Raw genomic sequence first — 9,204 nt, forward strand, 5'->3', positions numbered from 1 at the left:
GTAATTTATTTCATATCAATCGAAACGAATGTGAAAATCTCCAATGTGCAATTTCCATTATGCGAAAGGGAGAGCGTCGAATGAAACAATCTTCGGGACATAAAAAACTATCTGACCATATATATCTGGGCGAGCACACACACACATTCATAACATCGGCAATTACACGGCATTCCGGCCTTTTTACGATATCTTACTTATTTGCTGAAGCGAGTCAACGTTGCGGCTACTCAATCAATATTGGCTTTCCCCCCGCCCACAGCCGTATTACGTATACGTATCTATACATTATGTGCCCCATGTTTGCTGGTCAAACATCAGAGCCGACAACATCCGAGCAACATCAGCTACCGACCGACCCGGCAACGAATAGAAGTGAAATGAACAAATATTCCGGATCGGACAAATAAATTAAATTAAAATGTATACAAACATAAATTATTTAGAGATAATGTACTGAGGTCAGTCGACCGGCTAACAATAACCAGCAACCAGCGTCCAGCGACAGCAACAAGGAGCAGACGCAGCAGCCACCACAATAAATGCAATAAAACCAAATTCAATTGGCGGCCATAACAAAGTAGAAGAAGACGAAGTGGGAGCAAAAGTGGACTCCGGTTCGGAGTGGAGGAGAGTGGAGTGGAGTGGAGTGGGTGGGAACAGGGCCAGGCCAGCAAACAAAGACAAATAAGCGAGCTGCGGAGTGAGTCCCAAAAGTGAATTCCAAATAAATCACCGGGAATGGGGCCCAAGTTGGCCGGGATTCCGTTGGAAGCCTGGCCTGTTTCGCCATTTGTTTTTCGCCTGCTGTACATTTCATTTTGTGTATTTTCTGGTTTAGTGACTTTGACCTGGCCGGAGAAATCATTTATTGAATTGTCTCCCAGAGCAAAAATCTGAAATTAACTAACAGTAGTTCGTTGGCTCAAAGGCATCCGACTTTTCATTCGCTTCAAGCCTTTAATCTCTGTCGGAAAAGTCCCTGTTATCAGGCATTTATTCTTATTTATTTATCGTTTTTCTCTTGTACATTTGATTTTATGTATTTTTCTATTATGTGAAATTGAAGAAACCTGTAAAATTTAATATTTAATTGAATCGTTCCCTTAGTTGATTTTCCATTTTCCAAGACTACAATTTAAAGCCTTTTTTGTGAATAGAGTCCTAAAAGTGTCTTCCAGAAATTGTTACATTTATTTTGTTGTGAATTTACTGGAAAAATGTGAGGTAAGTAGCTGGCATAAGCTTTTCTTTTCCGATTGCTGCAGTAAAAACTTATTTAAATGCAAAACACTGAGAAACAGAACGCAGCCATCGAGTGGGGAGTCCTGTTCATATCCCTACCCATCCTTTGCAACTAAATCTCAGAATTGTTGCATTGCATTTGCCCGTATTCAATTTGAATGTCAAAGTATGTGCTCAGACGGATTTTTCCTTGGGATTTTCTGTGTAAGAACAGGTATTTTTCGTAGCCGTGAAATATTTAAAGGAGAAAAATGTTCATATATTTAAGATTGACTCTGACCAAGCGTGTTCCAAGATTTTATTGATATTACTACAAATATCTAATGTAATTGAATATCATCTCTTAAGAGAGATATATGGTACCTTTACCTATATACCCATCAGTGATTATTCTTAGCCCTCTTTTATCCATCATGGCCATTTGTGCATCAGTGAAGGCTTATTTATTTAGTGGCCCTGACATATTCTATGCGACAAGTCGGTGCCGCGAGATCCGTCGCTCCTGCTATAACTCCTTCTTGCTTGTGCTCCTGGCAGGCGTCCTTGGTGGACGCAGTGGAGTGGGCAGTTGAAGTGGAGACGGAGTGCTCGCCGAGTTCATAAAATATTCAGCTGCACTTTAGCCAACAAACTGCCGCTAAGAAGTTGCCTGCAATAATGTTATTTTCCCGGCCGGAGTCTGGAGTGCGGAGTGCGGACTGTGGAGTCCCCGGGTCCGGGTTCGGTGTCCGGGTCCGGAGTCCAGGTCCAGGGCTCCGGGCGGAAGTTGCGGCAGGCGGTTCACGGAAGTGGTGCCAAATGGCAGATTAAAACGGTGTTAAGTTGCGGCTGACGGAGATTTCACTTGCGGCAGTCAGGTGCTTAAGATTACGCAAAGCGAATAAATAAGCGCAACCCGCAGGGGATAAACGGCTGTCTTCCGCCTGCGCCATATCCTCCTCCCGCAGGACACAGCAACGCAATCCTACTCCCTTTTGGTCGTTCTGAGTTATGTGTCCTTGTGCAATGAGGTAAATGCCTGGCAAGGTCCCTGGCTCTTGGCCCTCACCACTACTTGGCACTAATTGCGCTTAAAATGCGAGGCGATTCCAGGCGACTCTCCTGCTGCTGCTGATTCAACTGCGCCTTTGTTCGGGCATTTAAATGAAAACTCCAAACATGCGACACCCCATTCACGTGTGTGGCTCCGACTGCCAAATGCCCAGGAACCATCGAGTGCTGAATGGGCCTACCTAGTCCTGTCTGCACTGAGGGAAATGGGAGTACATAAGCTTTCAATTAAATTTAACACTACAATAAAGATAAAAGCCAGCAGGAAGAGATTGTCTTAAACTATTAAAATATAAAAGAATATTTGTCTAACTCAATTTAAATTTACAATATAAACAATCTTTCTACTTACCTAATTTCCTTCTCTTCTAAACCCTGAAATAGTATTTCAACTTTATAATAATCCAGGTTTTGTACATTTTCATTTCCGTGCAAGAAGAACAAGGGGCGAAGGTGTCGCCTGAGCCACGTCAGTGGCAGGATAATGTTTGCTGCTGAAGGACACAAGCGCCTGAATGCTGAAACGTCGTCGGCATTCGGTTGTGTAAACATTTTAATTTCTACTGCTGCTAACAAATGTGCAGCAGCAGCGGAGGAGGACAGAGAACCAGGGACAAGGGACCAAAGAACCGCAGCCTGCCAAGCCCAAGACCACCTAGCATTCCCTTACCAGTGCTGCTTACTCCGCATTCCGTATCCGCCATGCATGTGGACCATGGTCGACCGAAATGCCTTTTGTCCCCTGCATTCCTCTCGGTGGGACATGGCCAAGACAAGTGCTGAGATGGGAGGGGGATTTTGGCCCTACAATGTCGTGAATTTGCAGCTTACCTTTCAACGGGAGGCCCAGTGTCAGGGATGTGATAAATTGCACCCGAAAACCAGAAGCTCCGCTCTGGGAATAATCAGGTGCAATCAGATTTGATTTGGTAATTTCTATTCGGGCCTCGCACTCACGACTCACGCTCACATCGCCAGCAAAGGACTGCGGGGGTCCTTGGGCAGTGTATGAAATCTGAGGCTTTTGTACATATTCGCTGCAGTCTCAAAATGCCGTTTATGCTGCACGTTTGGACCCACTCGCTCACACTCGCTAACGGGCCCTGGAATATGTTTTTGTTCATTTTATGGCCTTTTTAGCTGCCATAAACACCAAACACCTCCCCTCGTTCCCCCGACCATTTCGAGCATGGCTAAAGTGCAAAAAAAGACGCAACTCTGGAGTCGAAAGGCACGACTGGGGGATACTTAGTGAACATTCCTCTATTTTGGTATTTGTGACTTCCAGAAGTCATTAATTGTACTTCTTTCCAGAGCTTAGGACATAACATATTCCAAAATAAATATTACCCATAAACACTTGACCCAATATACCCTTGGCCTCTGCAATAACAGGGTACACAAAGAGAGAAGACATCTGAAAACCGCATTTGGTTTCAACAAACGCACACTCTGCCAGGGAATCTAATGTTTAGATGTGTTTGCATATAATATTTATAAAATAGGAGGGAGTCCGGGGCGAGGGCGAGGTGCCTCTAAGCTTTTTGCAAAAATATCAGATATGCATTTCAAGGATACAATTACAAAAGCGAGTTCCCCCCACAAAGCCCCACACAGCCGCAATGCCACCAGGAGCAGCAGAATCAGTAAACTTTTGCAGTTGCTCATCCTCATTGTACAATTAATGTTGAAATTTGAAATTTACCAACGGCAGCAGGCGCGGCGCAATGGAAGTATTTGGCTTTCGCTTTCGCCTTCATTTGGCTGACAGTTTATTATTTTTAATGAGGCATATTATAATCAACATGCTTTTGATTTTGACAGCGAAATTAAAAACACTGACAACAGCCATTAAAATATTTATGTTAAACCGAAACGAAATTGAGCGAAATAAACGATATTCCCGCAATGTAAATCACGAATGAAGGTCGCTGCAATGCAAATGGCGAGATCCTTAACGAGGGCCTCTACAAAGTACCCTCTGGACGTAAGGGTAAGGGTTGTAATTTATGTGGGAGAAATACTCTGCTGTGTCTATGTACATACCTGGGGACCCAAAACAAAAATATTCACCCAGCGAAGTTTGTCGCCATAAATTAAATCTCAATGTGGCGTTAGGTAAGTACGATGACATTTATTATAATTTAGCAGGCAGCCGAAAAAATAACCAAAGTTGGAGAACAGAAACGTAGACAAATCGAAGGATGACTACTCTTTCGAAACAGTAGAATAAGTAAGTAAAAACAAAAACAGCTGCTTAGCCAAGTATATATTTTTTACTTTATTCTCTGTTTACTATACATATTCCAAGTTTATTTTAAAATATATATTTTTAGACTTAAACAAACAAATAGTATTCTTAATATTTAATTCGAAATTGAATCTTTAGTTAGTTCTTCTTATTGTTATAATTTAATATTACATTCCCTGCTATACTCTCTTAAAATTTTCAATTATCTAGAATAAATATGGCCTAAATAAATCGAAAAAAAATTGGAGGTAAAATCTAAGCTTGCATTTTTCGCGTTTTTACCGAGGCCAGGCTAAAAAGAACCCAAATTTATTCATGATATATTTGAATGTGACTTGTGCCAGGCTTCTATACAAAAAGAGAGAACGCCTTGAGTTTTTTCCCGCCTCAAAATATGGCTTACTTAGCCCATTTCTTGCCGGGACACTGGAGACGCCTGTAAACATGGACCCGCATACAGGCCATTTGATCTTGAGCAAACAATTCGAGCGGGTACACCACGATTGCTGGACGACCGGTGACCCCAAGGCAATCCAGCCGAGAACAGTGTGCGACTATTATCCTTTGACCAGTGGCCCTAACCATAAATTGGCCGCACACACAGGACCTGGCCAAGGGTTGACAGCGGGTCCACCATGCCTGACCGCCTGACCACCGCTATGAATGTTGGGCAGAAGGACTGGGACTCGGACTCCATCGACTCCTGGCGCCTCATGCGTGTGTGTGTGTTGGGGGCTGTCCAATCAATTTATCACTCGAACAGCGTCAAGGAAGCAGCTTCGACATGCACAAACACCAAAAAGGAAAAATAATAATTTGCCCTCCATTAGAACATTTATAAACAAAGGATATTAGGGGGAGTTATGGTGCAAGAGGGGCGGGGGAGGACAAGGTATTAGGGCACACGTTATGGGGCTCATTGAATGTATCGCCAAAGATTTAATGGAGCACGAGAATGATGGCAAGCAAGGTGAAATTGCTCGGGCCACGTCCGCTGACCAAACACAATAAATCATAAAAAGGAGTCTGCCATTGGGTATATTGATATTGCATGTCCTTGTTTCTGTATTATGTTTATACAGTTGCGGCAAATAAAATAGAAATATGGGCAGGCTTTAAAAAAAAAGTACATTTTTATAAATCAAAACTGATGTGCTATGCTTGCCTAAACTTTCTATATTTAATTTCAATATTTATACTATTTTATTAAGCCTAACATTCCTGAATATTATTTTAAATATATACAACCGTATAAATATTGTTTTAAAACCATTTCATTATTATTATAACCTCAACTGTACTCATTCAAGGCAAGGCATTAATATTAATCAAATTTATTCTCTATCCCCACTGTCCAATCACATGTGTATATTATAGAAAGAGGATGTATATATGTATATAAAAATTGATGATCATCGGCTGGATGGGAAAAGTTTTCCGCTTGCCTTATTGACTTTCAGCTGTGGCCTTAACAATACATTTTCTTCTTTGCTTTTCCCCGAAAGTTTTACAATTTATTTGGTTCGAGAAGGAGGAAACCGGACAGCATGTCCTGCTCACAACTAAATTATGTTAATTTTGTTTTTATGGGTCCCGCCTGATATGTCTGTCCGATAATTCATAACTACCAGCCAGGCAAAAGTTATGCTGGCTCAGGCCAGATTAAGCATACGCAGCGTGGACACTGGACAGGAAGCTTGAGCGTTTCACATACCGAATCGCATCATTTGCAGCATTTAGTCAAATGAAAAACGAGTGCAACAAATCACTGGAAGGAAACAGGCGCATTTTCAGGCGACCAGTTAGCAGCTGACAAATTGCCACTCGGCTTAGCGGGGCAGGAGACGAAAGCATTGTTTATTTGCCTTTCATGTCGCGCATGTTAAATGCAAATTATTCAGGAGAGCTCTTAACCTGCTACAACGCCGCTAAGTATACGTATTTGCACTTGAAAAAAAAAATATTATTATTAAAATGTAGCTTACTTTTAGATTAAATAAAATTATCACAAATATTTAGAAATGTAAATAAAATGGGGAAAAATAACTTAGTTTAAATGGGGGAAACATTCTAAATAATACATTTGTATTCATTTATTTATGTTGTCTTAACGCCCATTTACAAGCTCTTTTAAATTGTCGCAACATATTTATTCCAAGAATTCTATCAATAAACCTCCAATAATCCATTGCATAAACACACTTCTCCCAGTGTATAACGCTGGCTTAGCACACGAATCCTGCGCATTGACCCAGGACTTCCACGAAGTGCCCGACGTTATGTGTAATTCCTGACATTTGTGTGTATGCGCGTTGCTTCGTTTTTATTTTACAAATAAGCTTCACGCGATTATGCAAATTCAGTGAACAACAAAGGCTCAAAGGGCCAAAGGGGGGTTACGGGAACCTGGCTTGTTAGGCATTCGAAAGGTCACTTAACTTAACTTAACGCTTGACGTGAACCGCGACGCGTATGAATAAATTTGCAATTTGATTTACGAATTTGGAAACTCGACTTTTCGCCCGACAAAGAGGTGACTGCTCTGAACGATGTCCTGCGCTCAATCATGGCCGTTAAAGGCTTAATTTAATAGAATCCCGCATAACAATGAAAATCATAATAATAAAGTGTCATTTGGCCGGCTCGCAAGTCTCGCCGGGTTATATATGATGGCAGCCGGGAATGTGTGCATTATGTGCATTTGATATATTTCTTAATAAAAATATCACGCAAGTCCGACGCTGTCACCCAAGCGCCCACACATATTTAGTACCCCGCATCCACTAGCCAGGAGAGTCCTGGAATCCAGTTGCAGGCATCCTGTCGGATGGGCTGGGAGGGCTCATGTGTCGCTTTGGGAAATGAAAAATGATCAAAGTGAGTGTTTGGCTCAAAGAGGAAAAAGTGCTGCACCAGCAGCTGCTGCTGCTGCCCTTCTGCTCGTGTGGACAGAAACTGGGGAACTCGCGTCGCCAGGGACATCATCAGATGCTAGCTGCAATTTTTAGCAGTTCCCCGAAGCGATGGCATGACATCTGTGTATGGGTTTGTGGATGTGTCTGTGGCTGCCCGCTGGATGGGATGTCCACTCAGTTAATGCAGGCAAACAAAGCAGCACCAGCTGGATCGGGCCAAATCAGTTGGGGGCGTGCCACATATGCTGCAGGGGGAGTAATCACCAGGTGCACTGGGAAAACAAGGCTTTTAAAAAACTATAAAAAGGGACTTACTTACGAAATATGTGACTTTATGTTGGGTTTCGTATTTCACCAATTATGTCTTAAATATAACTATTATAAGGACTTTAAATCGATATTTTTATAGGGTTTTACTTTTTAGTCCCCTTTGTTTTCCAGTGTTCTGTAAATTCAGCTGGCCAAGAGAGAAAGACATCCTTAGCCAGCAAGTAATTAGTTACCAGGCATTGATTTTTATTCTGCCACTGCCGCTTCTGCTGCTGTTGCTAAATTTCGCTTGACAAATTGTTAATACGTCAGAGCTCGGCGGCTAAAACAATGAAACGCTCCTGCCACTTTCGTATATTTGCGAGCTGACTTCGAGGTTCTGGCAGAAAAGCGACAGAATTTATGGTAATAAAAGGAGCAGACATACGCCTCCAACAACAACAACAACAACGGCAAACAGGCGTCATAAAAGTTCATATATGTATATAGCCTTTTTATATGGAATAAGGGGAGGAGGTGTGTCTGAAAACTCGGAATGATTGAGAAATATGTGCAGACACAGCTCATTGAAGGCGCCAAGCCAAGCCACGCCACGCCACGTCACGGCAGAAACCTAAACAAGGGCCATAAAATAAGTATACGCCGCGTATGGCGGGCGTATAAATCAAAAAAGAGCCAAGCTGGGATACCTGTCCGTCTGTTCACCCTTTTTTATGGTTTGATAAAACAGAAGTTGGCTCATTAACGTCGAAGCAGTTACATATTTAATAAAAGAATCAAGCCGCAGGGAACCCAGATCATAATTGGTTACTGTTATTAGGGCTTATAATATTCTTATGAGCATTGTGGCTAAATTAGTGTTTGCTTATGGCGGCATCCTGACTTTTATTTGCACTGAATTTGAATATTTGTTTTGGCATGGACTTTAAAGCAGTTATAAAGCATTTCCTTACCATATACACATTTATAATAGAAGAATAAAAGCACTTTGAGAAATGTTCAAAGGTTCATATAAAGGTTATGTTATGTTATCACAACATCGTCCAAATATAGATCCTTTATATATAGCTTCTTCCCTCCATTCCGCATATTTTTAACAATAGCTTTTGTTGCCTGGGAAACCAAGGCCTCGGTGGCGCAGTTGGCAGCGCGTAAGTCTCATAATCTTAAGGTCGTGAGTTCGAGCCTCACCCGGGGCATGTAGATTTTTTGTTTATTTTTGTCTTTTTGCTGAAAATGATTTGATTGCCTGAATCATTAACGCTGCCTCCGAATTTATTTACGACCTTGCAGATTGTCCAGATTGGCATCATGAGTTGCCATATGATTTCATTGGCAAATAAACAAAAGTCATAATGGTTACAAATTGATTTCTCATGTCTCCCGGCTATAAAGTACGGGATCGGGCTGCATCTGGCAGCAGACAATGGCCAAGACAAACAGAATGAAATAAAATAAAACTCGCAGCAATCT

General features: G+C 41.8%; 1 non-coding gene across 1 annotated transcript; it reads left to right on the forward strand.

Moving 5' to 3' along the window:
• Positions 1–8,857: 8,857 nt before the first annotated feature.
• On the forward strand, positions 8,858–8,930 carry TRNAM-CAU (transfer RNA methionine (anticodon CAU)). Its single transcript has one exon. It is a non-coding gene; the product is annotated as a tRNA-Met (tRNA).
• Positions 8,931–9,204: the final 274 nt, after the last annotated feature.

Source organism: Drosophila kikkawai, chromosome 3R (assembly GCF_030179895.1).
Source record: "Drosophila kikkawai strain 14028-0561.14 chromosome 3R, DkikHiC1v2, whole genome shotgun sequence".
Classification (NCBI taxonomy): Eukaryota; Metazoa; Arthropoda; class Insecta; order Diptera; family Drosophilidae; genus Drosophila; species Drosophila kikkawai.